Source organism: Malania oleifera, chromosome 3 (genome assembly GCF_029873635.1).
Source record: "Malania oleifera isolate guangnan ecotype guangnan chromosome 3, ASM2987363v1, whole genome shotgun sequence".
Classification (NCBI taxonomy): domain Eukaryota; kingdom Viridiplantae; phylum Streptophyta; class Magnoliopsida; order Santalales; family Ximeniaceae; genus Malania; species Malania oleifera.
Window position 1 is genome coordinate 123,582,375 of NC_080419.1, and position 24,292 is coordinate 123,606,666.

General features: G+C 36.2%; 1 long non-coding RNA gene across 1 annotated transcript; it reads right to left on the bottom strand.

The window, feature by feature from the left end:
• Positions 1–20,358: 20,358 nt before the first annotated feature.
• LOC131150931 (uncharacterized) lies at positions 20,359–21,521 on the bottom strand. The gene is made up of 2 exons (XR_009135639.1): positions 21,445–21,521; positions 20,359–20,680 (listed from the first exon to the last, which is right to left on the bottom strand). It is a non-coding gene; the product is annotated as an uncharacterized LOC131150931 (long non-coding RNA).
• Between the last annotated feature and the right edge of the window lie 2,771 nt (positions 21,522–24,292).

Genomic DNA, 24,292 nt, shown 5'->3' on the forward strand with positions numbered 1-24,292 from the left:
ACCATATCATAAAACAAAGTACATGATGCAAATCATAATTGATTACAGAGCACATTTCTTGATTGATCCCCAGGCTAAATCCCAATTTGTCTTGATACATGTCAGTTTCCAACAGCCACCAAAAATTTCATTGTGTCATGTGGAGTTCTCAATGGCCAAAAGGAATCACCTTTACCAAAATCCTCCTAAAGTGCCAAGGAGTCATGCCCGTGCAGCGGAAAGGCTACATCAAGTCCAATGTAGCTTTACTCATCCTTATCCAAGGAAACACTCAAGTATCTAACCCAGTGGTCAGGTCTATAGCTTAATAGCTCTTGAACCATCTAAGATCATCACAAAGAAACCTAGACTCGAATAGTAAGGGAAATAACTCACATTCCACTAGTATTGAGAGAAATAACTCACATTCCACTAGTACTGAGGGTAACTCTCATCCACTCAACACAACTAGGGTCTTAGATGATGCTGCCTGATTGTATAGCCTACGGCTAAGAAGGGTGTACACCCAAGCCTCCAAACCAAGAGTCATGTAATCTCATTCCCAAATGGATTGTCCCTAGGGCTCTCAATCCCATACGAAAGCCCAAGACACCTATAGAGACCCGAAAAATAATAATAATAATGATAAAATAATAAGGAAAAATGAAATTTTGGTTTTGTGTAGGACCAAACCGTCGACAGTTTGAGGGAGTCTCAAGAAAACCGTCAACGGTTTTGTGTGTGTATGGTTTGGTGAGACCAAACCGTCGACGGTTTTAGCAAGTTCAAGAAAACCATCGACGGTTTTGAGTTATCGAGAGCAGATAAAGTAAAAAAAATGCGGTAAAACAGTTTGGTTAAAGATCAAACCGTCGATGGTTTTAGGGAAACTGTCGACGATTTTGGCTAGACTAGCAGCTTATAAAAAGGGTTCTAGTTCATTTTTTGTTAGGAAATTTTCTCCTCTCACTTTCTCTCTCTAAAAGTTGCGAAACCCTCTCTCTCTCTCTCTCTCTCTCTGATTTCTCGTCTATTTTAAGCCCAAATCGACTGGTAAACACCATTTCAGGATCCCGACGTCGAATCTCTACAATTTAATCGAAGCGGTTTTGTGGTTTAGGCATCATAGGCACCACTCCAGGAATCAGGTAAGGGGATAAATTATGTCAAGTATTTTTAGAAAATTTATCGATTAAATTATAGTATTTGATTACAGAAATTATATATATGATTTTTCTTGATATTCAAGCATATGGAAATGGTATTTATGAATTAATGTATATTTTTGGGAAACTAGGTATTTTGAATTGAGTAAATGCTAGAAGGTGATTTAATGTTATTTCTCAACAAAATATAGTTTTCGCAAGTAGTTAGTATATTATAGAGTAACACTCAAATTGTGTGACATGAGTATGAATAGTTTTACTGTATATATAAGCATGTTAGATTGTTTTATGATTATACAATTCCAGTACGGTTTGATAATGATTTTTAGAAAACGTTATAAATATTACAAAAAATATGATATTGTTCAATATATTATGATAGTTTAGCCAGCTTAATGCTGTGATAGTTCAGTCGGCCTAGTGCCGTGACAATTCAGGTGGCTTCATGTCGTGATCAGTTATGATATGACAGCTTATACAGATCGAAATTATGATATGACAGATTTTATGCAGGAATATGAAAATGAGATTATGATACAGTTATATTATATGAAATGTATTATATGGTAGCAAAACCCTGATAGATTAGTTTAGATTTAGAGCACAGTATTGTAGTTATTATGTTAGAACAGTGCCACCACACGTCTTAAATAGTGTGTTGGTGAATGGTAGTTGATTGGGCCATTGAAGAATAGCATATCCCTTTTGGCAGTCCGGACCAGGTTGGGGTGGCCAATCGTACTTATAAAGTGCTCCGGGGCGAGATCTTAATAATATTGTTGAAAGTAAGTGCTTGTGAGTACTGATATGTATGTAGAGATGTTTCTTTTTGTACACCATGGCTTGTGTTTATGTTTATAGGAATATACTTTTGTGATGATTGATGGTTTTAGTCTGGTATTATATCTGGGATTTTATGGATATGTTTCCGCTATTTAGTTCATGGATTGGATTATGGACAGGTATGCCTGTCTTTCACACTATGGGATCGGGTCAATACAGTATGGTATAAAAGTAGATTTATTATTTTTATATTTATAACAGTATAATTTTTGGGTCGTTATAGTTTGGTATGAGAGCTTAGGTTGCTAGGTTCTGTAGACTTCAGCGGATGACAATACCAAAGTATAGGAAGGGATCTTGATGAGGGTAGGAAATGGGGTAGATCAAGATTTTAGTAAGTCATTATTGGAGGTTAAAGAGGAATTTAGGGTTTAGTCTCACAGCCTGGAGGCAGGAATTCTGTGACGGTTTCTGTGACTTTCCTGAAACGATTGTTTTAGGAAAGCAATGGTAAACTATCATCGGTTCTTGTTTCTGAGTGGTAAGACTAAATCTTAAATTTGAAATAAGGACGTTAAGTTGAATGGTTGTATAAGGATATTTTATGGTTTCTTAGTTAGTGGGATAAATGCACTGATCGTATTAAGGTAGTAGGATTCTAAGACTATTTTGTTTTATTTTTTAGGATGGACCCTAAGAGTAGCAATACGAATGCTGGTGGTGGTAATGATGCAGGGCCTTCCATCATGGGTGGTAGTGATTCTGATACGGTGTGCATCACAGGCGAAGTTTTTGAATATGTTAAACTATGTATTAATTAAGAATGCTCTTGTATTTTATGCAAAGAAGTGTGTATTTATGTCTTTAAATTATGTAAGCGAAGCATTTTTATAAAAGTCATATATTAAAGAAGATAATTGGATCTATTGAAATTAGGATAGACGTCTTTAAATGACAAATGAGATAGCTTTGTTATTCAAGAATGTGATGACAATGTCATCAAGAAATTATAATAATGAGGTTGTGATGTAATTAATATCCGATCCGTCCTTTAATTTGAATTATAAAATATGAATTACTATCATTTAAAAAATTAAAATATATATAATCAAGAATGAGGTAACAATTAACAATTTTTACAAAAGCAAATGACATTTGATTTTTCCTAATGTTTGATAAAGAGACAATTATCTCCTTTGAGATTTCAAAAATATCAGGTTATTACTCTGAAATTTTAAAAAATTCAAAAACCTCTCCTTAAATTTGACAAAAAGACACAAACTTCTTTTTTATATTTTCTAAAAAAAATAATATTTTTTCTCTATGAAGGTGTATGACATTTTTGAAATCTCAGTAAATGTCTATATCTTTTTAATTACCAAATCTCAAGAGAGATAAGTATCTTTTATCCAAAATACAAATATAAATATACACAGGAAGATCATGTTCGTTTTGCTAGTAAAGTTTGCTCTCATTACAAGATCATGTAAATTAAATTATTCATATAAGGACACGTGTTAATATATTCATATTCAATATTATTTTATTACTAATTGAAATATAATATCATCACATGGCAATCATGATAGTTGAAGAGATTTAGGAGAAGAAATTAAATCAACATCCTCAGAGAAATAAAGTAATCAAGGTTACTTATATTTTCATGCAGAGGAATATGTGTTTATGTAATTATGTAATTAATCAATTTGTTCGATTCATATATGGGCATTGCTTAATGATAGGCCAGGTACGCATTAACTAAACAAAAAGGTCAATTGAAAAATATATTTAAAAATGATATACTCCTACCATATTGTTGGAAAAATGGATTTGAATGTCGACAAATCTTATATTTTAGTAGTTTAAAGGAAGAAAGAAAATATAATTATCATCAATGATCGATAAGTTAAACTTATAAATCAAGAAACATGATAGAAAAATTGTGACATAGAATTATTGGCATCTTTTCTTAAGATGTCTCATTACATATTAAATCAATTAAGTCATTAGGGCTTATAAATACCCTAATTATTTCATAAGGTCTGAATATGTTTAAGGCAGGATCTATCCTTAAATTCCATTGGCGATTAATAAGTGCACTTCCCGCTTTGGAGGATACATAGATAAAAAAAAAAAAATTAAAGAACATTATTAATCATTTATGATTTACAACATTTTCATGTAAGTCGATACAAACAAAATAACAATATTCCTTTTCTTTTTCAAAGGTTACACAGTGTATGCTTCATTAATGAGTAACTTCTCGTTAATATAAAACAAATAAAAAATAATATGTGATTTTTCTTCATTAGTATGTACAAGTGTACTTCAACTTCGTTGACCACTAGCAACCTTCATGCATACATGCACGCATATAAAATGTGAATCGATCAATGTCCGGGGCCCTTGGGGCTAGGTCCGGAGGCCAACCTCTGGAGCCAGAAAGCCATGGCCTCTCTCGCCTTCTCGTAATCCCATGGGTACGACGTCGTCATCTCAGCTAGGTGGTCGTTGCCAAACTTCCCTGGCACAGGCAACCCCCTGCTGGTCGCCTCCACCCCAACTTGGCTCAAAATGCCCACCACTATTATGGCCACAACCATGACCAAAACCGCACTGCTCCTTCTAAATTGCCCAAAACCCATCTTTGCAATATTGCCCTTGGATAAAAGAAATGCTTCAGTTAATCTTAGATCAAGTGGATTTATATAAACAGAAAGTATATATATATGGCTAGGAGAGGAGGGGGTTTGGTTAGGGTTTAATGGATGGAAGAGGCGATGCGAAATGGAGTGCCCGCCTGAGGGTTTTATAGGGGTTTTTGGGTGATGCACGTGCTTAGCTTTACATTGTACATGTTTGAATTTGAATGGGGAAGTGTGGACTCTGATGATTTGACCAAGCTGCTCAATGGAGATTTTTACTGAATAGGTCATGCTTTGCATGGAGGCCAAGCCACGGGGGCAAATATGTAATATATATATATATATATATATGTGTATATAAGATGAATTTAAGCATGGGTTACGGCTAAAATGGCATAATAATTGTTTATTCTTCCCAAAATGCCCCTGTTCATGACCTAACTCTGCCGTACGTGGAAGGGTCGCTGTGAATGCATTAGGTCGTTCATGGGTTAATTTCCACCTTTGAAAATGAGTCCATGCCTATGAAGACTATTTTTCTTCCCAAAATGCCCCCGTCCATCCCGTATACAATGGGTCATTTTCTTTTTCCCCCGGGGTTAGTAGGTAAAACTGTGCACAGGGCACTTGAGTCAAAGGATTGAATGTTTGAATTTTAGCAATTGAAGTTGACTAACCATTCATACACGCTCTCTCTACGCGTGGAGTGCTGGTGTTGGGAACTTGGACTGCCCCCCAAGAAAATTTTATATGCAATTCCAAATTGTCGAGTGACTTTGAACAGAGAATGTTCAAATTATTTAAGAAGAAAAATGGGTACAGTAGAACTCATCAAATGCAGAAAAATGAGTCTGCAGGACTCTGTGTGATGTATTCTACAGCATGCACTTCCAATTGAATGACCAATTCCAATTTTCCAATCCTTAATATTCTTTATCTAATGAATATTATTGCTTAATTAGTTCATCTAAATGGGTTATTCAATCTGCTAGTCCTTTTTATTCCTACTAACGTGCTCCCTTAGTATGTTTTTGCCAATAAGATTACGTAACAAGTTGAAACTCTCTACCCATTGGAAAATGTTTGAACACCCATTACTGCTCGGCTTATGTTTATGATTGATTTCTTTTTTTTGGGGGTACATGCCCAAGAAGTACTTTTTCATTTTACACTTGACAAAAGATGAATGCTGCAGATTCAAAAACAAACATATCATACATCAGCATTCAACTTCCCAGTTTGAATCTCCTCCTGCCAGTGCGCCTATATTGAATACAATCACATGAGATATACAATTTCTAATTCAACTTCAGCCTTCAGTCGTACCTAGAAGTTGATTTCCATGTGGAAGGACAAATATGGGAAATACATCAAAATATATGGGAAATACATCAAAATAAAGGAAAATACAACAGAATATACAGGGAAATATTGGAATATAGGTAAATACACAGGGAAAAACATAAACACAGAAAAAAAAAATATAGGGGAAAACAAAAGATTCATCATGCTGCAAAGAATATCCCAAGCATCTTCGCGTGTACCTACATCTAAAATCAGAAAGAAATCAAACAAAGGAAGCAAAATTTGAGTGATTCTATAATCGATTGGAGAAAATCTCAAGATTGACATGTATCCCATCCCAATCTTTCGCCAAGAACCCATTAAGAAAGATAATTGGTCAAATCACAATCGGGATGAGATTTCTTGCTATAGGAAGGAAAGCACGTGTGGGGAAAGGAAAAGATTGGAAAAGGAAGGTTCTTTCTATTGCTTATCCTGGCTGGGGCCCTAATCCTATAAATTAATAGGGAGGCCTTCGCAGAGGGTGTTCTCACGGAGAAAGAGAAATCAAATTAAAAAAAAAATTGAGAGGTATCATTGTAAGAACCCGACCCGAGATATATAAATTGAATAAATGAGAAAGGGTAAAAAGGTAAATTTTGCAGGTTTCGTTAACGAAGGCTTTCATTGTAGTGACCCGAAGAATAATATTATTTAAATAATAATGAGAGAGAGAAATGGAAACAGGAACAGAAGGAGGCAGTAGGCTTATTTATTTCTTCATCATTAAGTTTAAGTTTGTCACCAATATTCCTCCTAGTATTGCTGAAATTACATTTCATATATTTTGTCTTATTTCTACTTATCCTAAAGCCTCTAGACTCCAAAACTTCTCTCCATAATTCTAACTCAGCATCTACTCGCCCCCCCCCCCCCCTAGTTTCATCAATTAATATAATATCATATGCAAACAACATATATCATGGAACCTCATTTTGAATACTCTTAGTCAGTTGATCTATCACTAAAGTAAAAAGATAAGGGCTCAAAGTAAATCTTTGATGTACACCTGTGGTGATTGGAAATTCTCTATTTTCTCCATCTATAGTCCTTAGACTAGTCATTACTCCATCGTACATATCCTTAATGACATCAATATACCTACTACATATACCTGTTTTTTTCTAAAACCCACCATAGAACTTCCCTAGGTATCCTATCATATACTTTCTCTAGGTCAATAAATATCATATGCAAGTCCTTCTTCTTTTCCCTAAACTTTTCCATTAATCTTCTTAAAAGATATATAGCTTCTGTGGTAGGTCTCCCAGGCATAAAACCAAATTAATTTTCTGATACTTTCATTTCTAACCTTAATCTTTGTTCAACTATAATTTCCCATTGTTTGATCATATGACTCATAAGTTTAATTCCACGTACGATGGTTATTACAATTTTGAATATCTCATTTATTTTTGTATATAGGTATTAAAGTGTTTTTCCTCCATTCATCTGACATTTTCTTAGTTTTTATAATTGTATTAAATAAACTAGTTAACCATATAATTTCGTTATCACCTAAGCATTTCCAAACTTATATTGGGATGTTATCTGGTCATATAGCTTTCTCATTTTTTTTTTTTTATCATTTTTAGTGCAAACTTAACTTTGTTAACTCTAATTTTGTGAGTAAATTTCATATTTTTATTTTTTTTCTCATATTTCAAATCTAAGTTTAAGTCTTCTATTTGGTTTTCATTAAACAACTTATTAAAGCAACTTCGCCATCTTTCTTTAATGTCTTTGTCCTTAACCAAGACAATATCAACCTCACTTTTTATACATTTTACATTTTCTAAGTCTTTACTCTTCCGTTCTCTAGTTTTAACAAGTTTAATATATCTTTTCCCTTTTTTGTATCTAATTTATCATATAAACTATTAAATGATATGTCACTAACGGCATTTTTTGCATATTTTCTCGCTCCTTATACTTTTCAAAGCTATCCATGTTTTTACATTTTTGTCACATTTTATATCAAATTCTTTTTGTCTTTACAATCTTTTGGACATCTTTATCCCACCACCAACTTTGTTTGTTATTTAAGAATCTTCCCATTGATTCACCTAAAATCTCTTTTACTATCTTTTTAATAGAGTTAGCTAATCTACTCCAAAGAGTATTTATATCTATCACATCCTCTATAGTCCAATCTTCATCTTTGATCATTTTATCTTTAAATTTTATTATATTTTTTCTCTTTAGGTTCCACTACCTAGTTCTCTTACGCTAGTTTATTTTATTCTTTTTATTCCATTTTTAACATGTATATATATATATATATATATATATATATATATATATATATATAAAATACTAAAACTATATGTTGTGTGTTTAGGTTTTCTCCTAGAATAACTTTACAATCCTTACATGATAAATAATCTACCCGCCTAGTTTAAAAAATCTATTTGACTTCTATTTTGACCACTTTTAAATGTTATTAAGTGTTTTTCTCTCTTCTGAAAGCAAGTATTCATTATACTAGAATCATATGACATAGTGAATCATCTCCCCAGGGTCATTTTTTTCTCCATGGATATCATCTATGTATTCTCTCATAACTTTTATTATTCGTTCCAACATGTTCATTCAAATCTCCACCAATAAATATTTTCTCAATCCTTAGTATGCCTTGTAACGACCTGCTTAATTAATTGACTTCTTTTTTCCCCCATAATAGCAATTAACATACTCTAATACCATCGTGTTAACCTAAACAGCGATAAGCAGAATCATATAAACATAACCTAAACTATTACATTCAATACCAAAGTTCTAAAATGTTTTGCAATATATACAACATAACTGTATCCCCAAAAATGCCCTCAACTAGCTAGGGCTACACAAAATCATTCCCAAAAATGATACTCACTCTCTAATGGGGCACTACAGACGCCCTCTATTTGCGATCCTGATCTGCTTGCCTACCCGAATCACCTGAAAAATATTTCAACACTGGGATGAGCCAACGCTCAGTAAGAGAAAATATGCTATTACTAGTGTGTGGCAAATGAGCTACTATATATCATGAAATCTGTTTCATATAAACATGAATAACTGAGTACAAAAGTACAATACAAATAATAAAGCACACCACCCCTTTTCCCTATTGCTTAACATATCAGTATTATGGTTATACTTCAAAATACTTCTAGTGTATATAGTAGGATCCCTGTTTTTATAAATCGGTACGTATGTAATAATAACTGAAACTGTTCCCTGTGACTATCTGTATCATGACATGCCCTTCATGACGAGGTTGTGCGGCCCGTAGGCTGGATTTACCCTGGCTGGCCAACCAGGAATAAATCACTGAACTCCGTCAGTCGACCTGCCCACCTCAACCCATATCTGGATGGGGAGCCTAACCTCTTCAAGGGCCTAGGTGGTCAACCGTACCACGTATTATCTGAATAGGTGGTTGCACTCATAAAGTAACATAGTATCTGTAGCAACGGTACCATGCTCTGTAGCTGCAAGTCCAACAGGGTCTGATATCGTATAATATATTTCTATATACATATCTATCTGATTTACCATGATTCTGAAGTATTGAAATAACCATGATGCTGCATAACGTACTAAAATCTGAATAATCATAACATGGAACTGCATATTCGTAATACTGGAATTCGTATAATCATGGTGCTGAGATTTGTATAAACATGGTATTAAAATCCGTAAAATCATGGTACCGAAGTTCACATAATCATAGTATTTAAATCCGTAAAATCATGGTACTGAAATTCATAAAAATCATGAAACTACAATTCGTAAAACATATCCCCGCACTACATACATATTCAGAAGTCACACCATACTTTAATACATAATTTTCGTAAATAAATACACTGTATAATATTTAGAAATTTCCTAACATAACATATTTCCCTTACCTTAACTTTGAAAAGCCCCTAGGGAATACAAGCCTAACACCCGTAGGGCCTTCTACAAAACAACCTGAAACCAATATTTTTCAAAACTAAACATCAGTATTTTTCTGCCTATATCATTTCCTATAGCTACCACAAGGCCAAAATGAGACTAAAAGGCCTTACCCTGAATTTAGGATGATTTCCAACTCCGATTTCCCGACGATTCGCTCCTGTAGATGCGTAGAGAACTCCGCTAGGAGCGCCGTGGTAGCTTCGGATCGTCGATCCGGCTACTGGTGGGGCTGGAAATGAAGAGAAAAGGGAGAGAGAGGAGAGAGAGAGCGGCGAGAGAAATGTGATAAAATCCCTGGTTTCCACTATTTATAGGGTCAGGTTCGTCGACAAGACCATGTGTTCGTCGACGAGCCCTTCACAAAATTCGTCGACGAGGCCCTGTGTTCGTCGACGAAATTCAGAGCAGCCCGAACTGCCTCTCGGTATTTTCTCGTCGACGAAGCCCTGTGTTCGTCGATGAAATTCTGAAGACCTTCGTCGACGAGACCCTTTGTTCGTCGACAAAGTTGAGCAATTTCCTTGAAATTATTATTATTTAATATTATCTCCAAAATGCAATGTCGTCGACGAACGCGTCTACGGCCTCCTTCTGTTTCTGTTTCTATTTTCTCTCCCTCTAATATTTAAAATGCTATTATTCTTCGGGTCACTACATGCCTTGTATAATACTATATATATCTTCCCAAAATTGTCTCTCAAGATTTTTTACTAAACCTACTTAAGGAACATAAGTACTAATAATATTTATTATCTCTTGACATAATATCATCTTGATTTCTATAATTCTATCTCTTGCTATGTTTACATCAACAACATTATCTTTTAAGTTTTTGTCTACAATAATTCCTACTCCATTCTTGTTTTTTGTTTTCCAATGGACCAAAATTTAAATCCTGATTTAACAATTTCTCTAACTTTCTCCCCCACTCACTTAGTTTCTTGAAGGAAAATTATATTCGTTAAACATCCCAGCCGGGAGAATAGTCCAAAGGGAGGGTAAATGGATTCTATTCGCGGAATACGTATTTTTATACAAAATAAAAACTCTTGGTAAGATACAAGAAATTATATCACAATATAAATATAAATTATGCACAAGATAAAATAAAGAGTGAATGGAGAGAAAGCTTAACACCGGAGATTTAACGCGATTCGGCACCAAGCCTACGTCCACGCTTTAGCACCAAGCCAAGGATTCCACAATCCCCTATGAATACTCCTTCACCAGTGGAGCAAGCCTGACAACTCGGGTACCAAACCCTACACTTAGGAACAAATCCTTACCGAGCTCACAAAGAGCCACAAGGATCACCAAGATACCTTGCACGTTTGGTTCATAGGCGAAGTTTTTGAATATGTTAAACTATGTATTAATTAAGAGTGCTATTGTATTTTATGCAACGAAGTGTGTATTTGTGTCTTTAAATAATGTAAGCAAGGCATTTTTATAAAAGCCATATATTAAAGAATATAATTGGATCTATTGAAATTAGGATAGATCTCTTTAAATGAAAAATGAGATAACTTTGTTATTCAAGAATGTGACGATAATGTCATCAAGAAATTATAATAATGAGGTTTTATGTAATTAATATCCATCCTATAATTTGAATTATAAAATATGAATTATTAATGTTTAAAAAAATTATATATATAGTCAAGAATGAGGTAACAATTAACAATTTTTACAAAAGCAAAAGACATTTGATTTTTCTTGATGTTTGATAAAGAGACAATTGCCTCCTTTGAGATTTCAAACATATCAAGGACTTACTCTGAAATTTTAAAATTTTTAAAAACCTCTCCTGAAATTTGACAAAGAGACACAAACTTCTTCTTGTGTTGACCTCATAGGTCATACCCGATTTTGATAATGACAAATACTCAAGTATTTGATGGCTATCCAATTTATGTGCAGGTATATATTAGCAGATCAATTGATAACACATTAAGTAAAGTCTAAAGACCCTGAAGATATTCTTTTGTTGTAATTTATATTATTATTCTATTCAGGTCTGTAATAGTAATTATAGGAAAAATGTCTGTAATAATCTCTGCATGCCATGCATGTAAGATATTGTAAAGCTCAAAGACCTTATAAAACCCTTAGGTCCCTACACAAATGCACCAAATAGTCACCATAATCACTTACATTATCAGGGGAATCAATTGAAATAAATTGGAATTAATAGGCAAAATTTGTGAGAGGTCGAGTGTCATGAGCTAAGCTTGTTCAGGGCATTATGCTTGTCTGTGACCGCTTATCTCGTGTGCTTAGGATGGGTTTCCATCATGTAAATACTAGTGTAAGGTTATTTTTTGCTAGTAGAGTCTTTGTAAGCCAAATAAGGCAGTATGACTCCTCGGTCACTTTGATGTTTCCTAGTGCCAGGATGATAATTACATAAAAACCTCTTTAGGGGAGGGTGAGTGTTCATCAATCATTGTAAAACTCACTAGCAATTGTCAACGTGCTTAGCCTACTTGCCTCACTCGCTAAGTATAATATGTCAACGAAGGATTTGTTAATGAATTACGTTTGCTTCAATGTTTACTGCTTGCTTGCCACGACTTTCATGAATTGATTACTGTTTCTGCTGCTATCTGAATGAATGTTAATGAAAGTACTTCGTGGATGAATGTTGGTAAACGATAGGCTGGCTAGTTAAGCAAGAGTGCTTTAACTAGCGTCGCACAGCCCTTCACAACGGTGTGAAAATAGTCGGACCATGACATTTGGTATCAGAGCCAAGTCGGTGACACTTGGTGAGAGCCCAAGGTTGAGTTGCTACGTGAATTCGATTGCCTTCATTGTTGAATTTGGGAAGCTTTGGTAAGTGACCATGGCACCAAACACTGCTGAGAGGATCAGCGCGCTGGAAGCATAGGTTGAGACAACAACCAGCACTATGACCGCGGAGATGGCCTAGATGAGAGAACTTGTTGATGAGGTGATGGGATCACAAAAAAGTCAATCAGGCTTGATAGGTGACATGTCAAAGGACTTTCGCCACACAGTTGAAACTTTGCAAGCCCAGATGGCAGATCTAGATGCAAAGATGAATGTGATGGTTCTTGCTATAGGGAACTCCAACACTCCGGGAGTTAGCAAGACCAAGGTGCCAGAACCTAAGACATATGGGGGTGCCCGAGATGCCAAGGAGTTATAGAACTTCTTTTTTGATGTGGAGCAGTACTTTCGTGTTGTGAGGATGGCCTCAGAACAGGAAAGGGTGGATACTGCAACCATGTACTTGATTGGTGATGCCAAACTGTAATGGCGTACCAAGTACAAAGAAATTGAAAATGGAAGCTGTGTAATTGATAGTTGGGAAGACTTGAAGAGAGAGATCAAGGCCCAATTCTTTCCTGAGAATGTTGAATATAATGTAAGGAGAAAACTGAGAGATCTCAAGCATACGGAGTCGATCAGTGAATATGTGAAATAGTTTTCTACTTTAATGTTGGATATTCGAGATATGTCGGAGAAGGACAAGTTGTTCTATTTTCTTGAGGGGATGAAACCGTGGGCAAGAACTAAACTTCATAGGCAAAGGGTTCAAGACTTGTCAACTGCACAAGCGGCTGCAGAACGCTTGACTAACTACGCTGGTGATGATACCGCTTCGTCCAAACAGTTTGGCAGAGAGGAAAACAGTGAAAAGTCTTTCAAGAATGGCAAACCCAAGAGTGGGGGATTTGACTCTAAATCATCAATCTCAAAGGAAGTTTCGTCGTCTCAAGGGTTCAACACACCCAAGGGAGAGGGTAAACTTGAGTGTTTCTTGTGTCGAAGTCCTCATAGAGTTTTTGAGTGCCCTCACAAAGCATCATTTAATGCTTTATAGGCTTCTATTGCAGAGCAGGCAGTGGAAGACGAAGGGGAAGAGGATCATGTCCCCAGGGTGGGTTCAGTGCAGTTGGTGAACGCATTGGAAAAGCAGGAAAAAACACCAAAAGTTACACGAGCAAAAGGGTTAATGTTTGTGGACTTGAGGATAAATAGGAAGAGTACTCGTGCTATGGTGGACACAAGGGCTACTCATAATTTTGTTTCGCAATTGGAAGCATGGAGACTCAACTTATCCTTAGAGAAGGATACAGGACACATTAAAGCAGTTAACTCTGTAGCCCAGCCTACTCTGGGAGTAGCCAAGCAAGTGGCTGTAAAGCTTGGACAGTGGAAAGGTCATGCGAATTTCATAGCGGTGCCATTGGATGACTTTCCAATCATTCTAGGAATGGAGTTCCTAAGGGGGACGAGGGTAGTGCTAATGCCTTTGGCTGGTTCCCTGTGTCTGATGGGAGATCACTCATGCATGGTGCAAGTCATTGCAATGAAAGGAGACGATGGGAAGTCCCTTTTAGTCATACAACTCAATAAAGGATTGGGTAAGGGTGAGTAGACACGTCTAGCCACGGTGGTGGTAGACAAAGAAGTAGGCCAAGAGCTGGAGCCTACGACCATCCAAGCGGTGTTGGGTGAGGATAAGGAGGTGTTGCCGGATAAGCTGACTCAAAATTTGCCTTCACAACGGACTGTGGAGTAAGAGATCAAGTTGTTTTCAGGAGTGAAACCACCTGCTAAAGGGCCATGTCGGATTGCGCCTCGAGAGATAGTAGAGTTCAGGAAGCAACTTCATGAATTGGAAGCGGGATGTGTTCGCCCTTCCAAAACACCGTTGAGAGCATCGGTGTTGTTTCAGAGGAAACATGAAGAGCATCTACGAAAGGTGTTCGACAGGCTGAGGGGAAACAGTCTGGATGTGAAGAAGGAGAATTTCTCTTTCGCTCGACGGAGTAACAAATTCCTTGGTCAAGTGGTTGAATAAGGTCGTATAAGGATGATTCAAGAACAGAAGATCCCCACGACAGTGAAGGAGTTGCGTTCCTTTCTTGAACTTACTAGATACTGCAGGAAGTTCGTTAAGGGGTATTCGCGGAGAATGACTCCAATGACAGGACTACTGAGGAGGTATTATTGGTCGCACACGTGGGATGATGTGGTCGATTATACCAAAACTTGTCTCATTTGCCAACAAGACAAGGGGGAGTGGAAGAAGTATGGTACTTTCATAGCCGCACCAAAGTATTGTTCGGCAGAGGGGACGACACAATTGTTCCTTAAGACTTTTGTGAGATATTGGGGTTTTCCCCAAGTTATTATTTGTGACCAAGATTTAATGTTCACTGACAACTTCTTAACAAAGTTTTTCAAGATATTCAGGTCACATCTTAACATCTCTTCGAGTTATCACCGACAGACAGACGAACAAATGAAGAGATTCAGGGAGCTTCTAGATGAGTACTTGTGCCATTTTTTCAATGACAACCAGAAGAATGGCGTGCAATTACTAGATGTGGCTCCATTCTGTGGCAACACCCAAAGGCGCTCAACAACCAACAAGAGCCCTTTAGAGCTTGTTACAGGCCAGCTACCGCTGTTACCTCACACAGTGGGCGAGCCGTATAGATGAAGGAGTCCCAAGGTGTGTATCTTCACCAAAGAATGGAGACTGAATGCAGAGTTTGCCCAAGCCTATCTAGAGAAAGCTTCTAAGCAGATGAAGAAGTGGGCAGATCGGGAGAGAAGACCGCAGTTTCATGTCAACTGCCTCAAGCCATTCAACGCCAACCCCAACGACCTGGGCAGAAGTCAATCAAACAGCGCAGAGTTGAAGACAGTGCAACTTGACAGACATGAAGTTGAAGAGATCCTTGCAAATAGAAAGTTCATATCCACAAGGAAGAAGCGGCAAAAGTTCCTAGTGAAGTGGTAATGCCTTGATGACAAAGAAATCAGCTAGATTTCTACGGAAGATATTTAACCGTTCGTGGACAAATTTGAAGTGTACCTACTGCCAAAAGTCTACGAGGACGTCAACCACATAAGTGGGGGAGAATGTCACGAGCTAAGCTTGTTCAGGGCATTATGCTTGCCTGTGACCGTTTATCTCGTGTGCTTAGGATGGGTTTCCATCATGTAAATACTAGTGTAGGTTATTTTCTACTAGTAGAGTCTTTGTAAGCCAAATAAGGCAGTATGACTCCTCAGTCACTTTGATGTTTCCTAGTGCCAGGATGATAATTACATAAAAACCTCTTTAGGGGAGGGTGAGTGTTCATCAATCATTGTAAAACTCACTAGCAATTGTCAACGTGCTTAGCCTACTTGCCTCCCTCGCTAAGTACAACATGTCAATGGAGGATTTGTTAATGAATTACATTTGCTTCAATGTTTACTGCTTGCTTGCCACGACTTTCATGAATTGATTACTATTTCCGCTGCTATCTGAATGAATGTTAATGAAAGTACTTCGTGGATGAATGTTGGTGAACGATAGGCTAGCTAGTTAAGCAAGAATGTTTTAACTAGCGCCGCACAACGGTGTGAAAATAATCGGACCGTGACATTGGGCGACCAAACCCTTGGTGTTCAAAACACCTCGGGCGCCCGAACCGTAGACCGGTCAACATGTTGACTTGAGTTCGGCAAATCGAACCAAAATACACGTATCGTCTATGGTCAACCGAACCGCTGATCTGACCTTTCCCAACAACTCGGCAGCCCGAACTTATAAGTTCAAAATAGCCTCGGCGACCGAACACATGAGTTCGGTAAACTGAATTGTATACGGGGCACCCGAATCTCGAACAGTGTAAGAATCGCCTTGGTTCTACCAACCAAACCCATGCTCAGGCGATTGAACTTTAAAAAGTTACTTTTTTTCATTATCTCTATTCGGGCTACCAAACCTTAGATCGGGCACCCGAAAACTCTCGGATTGTTTTATTTTTACCAAGGTTAAAGATGGTTAAATGAGGTTAATTTCATTAAACGATTTTAAAAAAATTTTAATAAAGACCTCTATGTCCCTAACGGTCATAATTTAGCCTACTTCTATATATAGGGCTTCATTTGTAAGAATTAGTAAGAAATTAGTAAATTGATTAGTGAGAAATCCTCTGAAAATTTCATATTCTTATTCTCTCCTACTAAGTTCATAACACACAAATACCTTCATTCCATTGAGAAATCTTACATTGTGAGTGTTTTATTTATCATTCTAAATTGTTAGAAACCTCACTTGCTTTATGCTTGTGATTTTTATTAGAGGGTTGAGTAAAGAATTTTTCCCTTTGATTTTATCAATAAATCTTGGGTTGGGAAAAATTCCTACAGCTTAGTGGGTCTTTGCATTTGGATTGCAAGATTCATTAGGCTTATATTTTTGGTGTGCCAAATAATTTACAAGCTATATTTTTCAAACAACTCCTGTGCTTATTTCATTGAGGAAAATATTTTGATTTAGTTTGAATATTGGATCAGCATCTTTGAAACTCTAATCTATTATTGAGATTTATTATATCTTGTTTCAAAAAAATAGCTTGCTAGAACACTCTTGAGCATATTTGTGATTATACATTACTGAATGTTTGCTTACACAAAATCACATCACCGAGCTTACAATTTCCTATACTGTTGATGTGTGGTTGATTGATTACATTTGGTACATATCTGCTTGATTGAGAAGCATAATCATTGTACCCAGTTTATTATTGAGAAATACTATTGTATTCCAGGCATGGCCTGAGGGGGCGGTAATCCAGTCCGGGAAGGATTATTTGTAAAGGTTGAGGTCAGCCCTGGGTTAATTGACTTGGTTGTATTAGGTGCCGCTCCACCCGCTAAGTGAGCTGATAGTTTAATCTTTGTGCTTGTTAGCCAAGGCGGGGACGTAAGCATTTTGCTGAACCTCGATAACATTTTTTATGTTGCCCTCTTTACTGCTTTATTATGCATGCTTGGCTAAATTTCTAGTGCAGTTTAATTTTCGCTAAAAATATATACTGATTTATTTTACACGCATTAGATTGACCTTAGACTTGTATAATACTGCTGTTAGTGAATTGACCTAGGGGATAAATTTTAAAATACCAATTCACCCCCCTCATGGGATTACAGCAAAGCTAGCAACTTGTATTTTTTAAAAAAAAAATATTTTTTCTTTGGGGAGATTTATGACATTTTTGAAATCTCAGTAAATGTTTATATCTTTTTACCAAATCTCAAGAGAGGTGCGCATCTTTTATCCAAAATACAAATACAAATATACACAGTAAGATCATGTTCGTTTTGCTAGTAAAGTTTGCACTCATGACAAGATAATATAAATTAAATTATTAATATAAGGACACGTTTTAATATATTAATATTCAATATTATTTTATTACCAATTGAAATATAATATCATCACATGGCAATTAGGATAATTTAAGAGATTTAGGAGAAGAAATTAAATTAGTACCTGCAAAGGAATATGAATTATGTAATTATGTAATTAATCAATTTGTTCGATTTGTATATAGACACTGCTTAATGATAGGCCAAGTACGCATTAACTAAACAAAAAGGTCAATTGAAAAATACATTTAAAAATGATATACTCCTACCACATTGTTGGAAAAATGGATTTGAATGTCGTCAAATCGTATATTTTAGTAGTCTAAGGGAAGAAAAAAAATATATAATTAATGTCAATGATCGATACGTTAAACTTATAATTCAAGAAATATGATAGAAAATTTGTGACATAAAATTATTGGTATCTTTTTTTAAGAAGTCTCTTTACATATTAAATCAATTAAGTCATTAGGGCTTATAAATACTCTAATTATTTCATAAGGTGAATATGTTTAAAGCAGGATCTATCCTTAAATTCCTTTTTAGCGATTAATAAGAGTGCTTTAAGCAATTTTTTCTTTCTTTTTTTGGAGGATACATAGATAAAAATATATATTAAAGAACATTATTATTTATTTACGAATTACAACATTTTCATGTAAGTGGATACAAACAAAATAACAATATTCCTTTTCTTTTTCAAAGGTTATACAGTATATGCTTCATTAATGAATGAGCTCTCATTAAAATAAAACGAATAAAAAATTTTAAAGAAAAAAAAACAATATATGATTTTTCTTCATTAGTATGTATAAGTGTACTTCAATTTTGTGATCCGCCGGCAACTTTCTTGCATACATGCACGCATATACAATGTGAATCGATCAGTTTCCAGGGCCCTTGGGGCTAGGTCCGGAGGCCAAACTCTGAAACCAGCCAGCCACTGCCTCTCTTGCCTTCTCGTAATCCCACGGGTACGATGTCGTCGTCTCAGCTAGGTGGTCGCCGGCGAACTTCCCCGACACCGGCAACCCCCTGCTCGTTGCCTCCACCCCAACTTGGCTCAAAATGCCCACCACTATTATGACCACAACCATGACCAAAACCACACTGCTCCTTCTAAACTGCCCAAAACCCATCTTTGCAATATTGCCCTTGGATCAAAAAATGCTTCAATCAATCTTAGATCAAGTAGATTTATATAAACAGAATAGGAGAGGCTAGGGTTTAGTTAGTGTTTACTGGATGGAAGAGTCGATGCAAAATGAAGTGCCTGTCTGAGGTTTTTATAGGGGTTTTTGGGTGATCTGCGTGCTTGGCTTTACATTGTGCATGTTTGAATTTGAATGGGAAAGTTTGGACTTCGGTGATTTGACCAAGCTGCTCAATGGAGATTTTTACTGAATAGGTCATGCTTTGCATGTAGGCCACGCCACGAGGGCAAATATGTAATACACATGTGTATATAAGATGAATTTAAACATGGGTTACGGCTAGAATGACATAATAATTTTTTTTCTTTCCAAAATGCCCCTGTTCGTGACTTAACTGTGCCCTACACGAAAGGGTACCAGTAAATGCATTATGTCATCCATGCCTATGAGGGCAACTTTTCTTCCCAAAATGCCCATGTCCATCCCGTATACAATAGGTCATTTTCTTTTTCCCCCGGGGGTAGCTAGGTAAAACTGTGTACAAGGCACTTGAGTCAATGCTATGAATATTTGAATTTTAGCAATTGAAGTTGACTGACTCTTCATATATGTTCTCTCTGCGTGTGGAGTGCTGGTGTTGGGAACTTGGACTGCCCCCCAAGAAAATTTTATATATGCAAGTGTACATATTAGGGTTTGGTTTGAGTCAAAAAGTTACGTATGCAATGGCAAATTGGCGAGTGACTATGAACAGAGAATGTTCAAATTAATTAGGAAGAAAAATGGGTAGTGTAGACTCATCAAATGCAGAAAAAATGAGTCTGCAGGACTCTCTGATGTATTCTACAGCATGCACTTCCAATTGAATGAGCAATTCCAATTTTCCAATCCTTAATATTCTTTATCTAATGAAGATTATTGCTTAATTAGTTAATCTAAATGGGTTATTCAATCTCCTAATCCTTTTTATTCCTACTAACATGCTCCCTTAGTATGTTTTTTCCAGTAAGATTACATAACAAGTTGAAACTCTCCACCCATTGGAAAATGTTTGAACACCCATTACTGCTCTGCTTACGACTATTATTATTTTTTTTTTTTTTTACGGGACAAAAGATGATTGCTGCAGATTCAAAAACAAATATATCATACATCAGCATTCAACTTCCCAGTTTGAATCTTCTCCTGCCAGTGCACCTATATTGAATACAAACACATGAGATATACAATTTCTAATTCAACTTCAGCCTTCAGCTGTACAGAGAAGTTGAATTCCATGTGGAAGGAAATAATTTTCTAAAATCTGGATTCAAATACGAAGTCCAGAGTCTGCACATGAGAAGTGGGAACACTAGAAATTCTGTGTCTTTTGCCTCAATACATTGAGCTCCTCTTCAATCTCAGCCTCTCGGAGTGGAAATGCTGTGTTTGTACCGCTCACGGCAGCTCTCCCAGGAGGCAGGTCTCCTTTCTGTTTAACCATGCCAAAATGTGAAATGGGGAAGGGGGTGGGGAAATATGAGCAGATAGAATGAACTCCTTGACTTTCATTTTTTTTCAGTAGAGAGAGAGAGAGAGATTCCAAATTCTATGACAAAAATAATGAATACTCTTCTCTCATCATTGCATGATTAAGAGAGGGATTTAGAAAGAGAGACATTGAGCACAGGAAGACATTAAATCCAATTATAGAAAGCTATTGTTTATCATTCAGAGAACCACCTATATTCGGCTGACAAGAGAAAAGGAGGAAAGGAAAACCATTTGAACTCAAGCACCATTTGGACTATGTATAGCGAGAGAAAAGTACAAGGAAAAGAAAACAATGTGAAACCCAATTTTACATCTTATTAAATTCTTTCTATCTCAAATATGATGGAGGAAAATTTATCCAAATGTAACTGCACATTAAGAAAAAGTAAAGGTTAATGACAGGAAAAATAAAAATCTTGTTAATTGATTCAATATGTATTTTATTTTCTTTCTCATTTTCCCTTTTCCTTTTCCTTTCCTTCCCTTTGTTTTTCCAAGTTTCACACAGAGCCTATACAACATCTAAATTTCCAAAACTTTTTCCATTTTATTCTCTTAGCAACCAATTGAAGTGTATGGAATAATTGTCGTTAGTTTCAGAGAAGCAAAATATAAATGAGTAGCAAGAAAATAACTGCCATGAGTTTGTGTTTGAACTCTAAACTGGATATTTTTACATTTCCATTAGAAGGCGGGTAGTACCTTTAAGTTACCAGATAGTTCTTTCTTCAACTCTGCAAGATCATTGTCAACTGACGAGCTCTCAAGCAATGCAAACTGCAAATGGGAAGTCATTGCACGGACCCATTAAATGCAGGATTTTACACCATCTATAAATGTGCATGAAGACCAGCAGTCAATGATGAAATAAAATGAATCACCAAAATTATCTGATGAGGCATCAGGAATAACTAAACTACAAGAGGCAAGCCGCCAAATGCAGGATTTTAAACCCTCTAATTTGCATGCATAGTCAACTAGGCATTGATCTAATGATGTGAACTACCAAATTTCTCAGAAGGAAGTAGAGTATCTAAAAGTCCAGCCAAGTCCATAGGCTCCCACTTGATCAAGGCCTGGGGAAGATGGATCTATGGTAGGCAAACCTAGCCCATTTCTGAAGTGGCTGGTTCCTTACCCTCGGTAGTTTTCCACACCTTCTAACTTTGAATGCAGAATGGTCAAGAATCGATCAATCTCATTTTTTTTTTTTTTCCTTTTTTGTTTCAAATTGTGTGTCACAATGTTTATTACCAAAAGCACCAAGGGTGATCTTACATAATCCACAGATTGTGTTACAACAGCACCCTATCAATCATAATATTCCCCTTTGTTGGTTATGGAAGTTAAAATTTTACTTCCTAACAACCTTCCCAGATGGAGAAAGCCACTCTAGAAGGAATACGAGCGTTTCAGAATGTCTGCCAAGAAAGCTATTCTGTCCATCATTCATACTGTCCGCCTCAAAAATTGCCCACGATTCACCCATAATTCAATATCGCCCAAATAGAACACTTTAATCAATGCCCTCAAACTGAAATTTCTGACGAGTCTCTATTCTACCCATAGGCCAAGACCTCTAGGTATATTGCTATACACCATACTTGGGTTTCCACTTGGATTCATTTTTGAAGCCTTCAGGACCTCAGCTCCCAGCCAAGGACTTGATCCTCGATCATGAGATTACACAAGTTAAACCTACATCTTCAATCTTCATACCCTTTTCATCATTAAGTGTTGGTATAGTCTGCTTTGACATGGGCAATCTATTGAGCTTCAATGCGGTGAGGAATTTTGTTTCACTCTAAAAGCAGTGTCACCCAATGAGAATGGTAAGGAATACTACTAGTAGAAGGCCACATAAAAGAGTTTGGGATGAAGGTTCTACAAACTACAACATGCATGATCTGAATACTGTAGTCAACCCCTCAGGCTCAAACCCTAAAGATTGAACGAACAAACTTGGGTATAAGAGCGTGAAAGACCTCAGTGCATGAGGATGTTTGTATTTTTACATACGCATATACATATACAAGAATAATGAAGAGCAACTTCTCTTCTAGATTTACAAATTTTTTTACAAAAATAAAAATATAGAATATAATTATACTCTTAGCGCCTAGTATTTTTATGATGGTCCATTGGCAATTTAAATCTCTTCATATGTAAAATTAATTACATTTTGTAACTTCGTCTTGATAATCTGAAAGAAGATGTTCAGTTTCTTGATAGATGTTCAGTTTCTTTATATGGTATTAGAGCTCTGCTAGCTGAAAAGCTCTTCCATTTCTTGATTTTCTTCTTCCTCTTTATTTCTAATTGTTTTTTTCAATTGAATTCTCGAAGGTCATTCATGGCATCTCCTGAATCGAGTAATCCAAATGTTGAAACCAGTTATTCAAATCTTACAAATCCATATTTTCTCAATTCGAATGAAAATCCAGGCAACATCTTGGTTACACAACCATTGCTTGGAATGAAGAATTATCATTCTTGGTTCAGGGCTATGATCTTAGCTCTCACTGCTAAGAAGAAGATAGGTTTCATTAATGACAAAATTGTTGAGTCAGATTCAGAATCTCCCTTCTATGAAGATTGGTTAAGCTGTAACACGATGGTGATTTCATGGACGATAAATTTCATGAATGTTGATGTATCTAGCAGTGTCAAACTGTCAGAGAAATGTGGCTTGAATTGCAGAAACTTTTCTCACAAGGTAGTGGTCCCAAACTCTACAATCTTCAGAAAGAGATCTCTAATATATCACAAAACCAGATGACGATTACAGAATACTTCACAAGATTCAAGAAATTGTGGGATCAATTGCTGAATCTAGAGCCATTACCAGAGTGTTCTTGTAGAGCAATCAAAACCTTAAATGCTTTCATGACAAGACTTATGCTATGAGATTTTTGATGGGTTTGAATGAGAATTTTGAGACTATAAGAACTCAAATTCTGATGTAGGAGCCTTTTCCTTCAATTAGCAAGATTTATGCTCTGGTTCTTCAAGAAGAGTCTCACAAGAATGTAAAACATGGAGGATATTACACTGCCAAGTCAGATTCAGTAGCAATGCATGCCAATTCAAAGGGAAGTAATTCTGGAAATTCTTGGAATAAAGGAAATAACAAAAGAGAGAGATTGTTATGCACTTACTGCAACATGCTTGGACATACAATTGATAAATGTTACAAGTTACATGGTTATCCACCAGGATATAAATCAAAAGGAAGACCAAGTGTTAATCAAGTTACTTGCAGCCCAGGAGCGGCAACAGAAAATGTGTCAGTTCAATGTCCTATTTCTAAAGAACAATGTGAGCAATTGCTAACTTTTCTTAATACTGGGAATAATTCTGGTAAGAATTATCATACAGCCAATATAAGTACTGGTAATGGACTACAAAATTTGGTTTCTGGAGCTATTGATGTGTGTTCATCTGCTGATGATCTTTCTATTGTTGGTGTGACAGCTAATAAACCACATTCTCAAGCTAATAATTACCTTGAAACTATATCAAGTGTTGTTTCTAATCCCATCTTAAATCC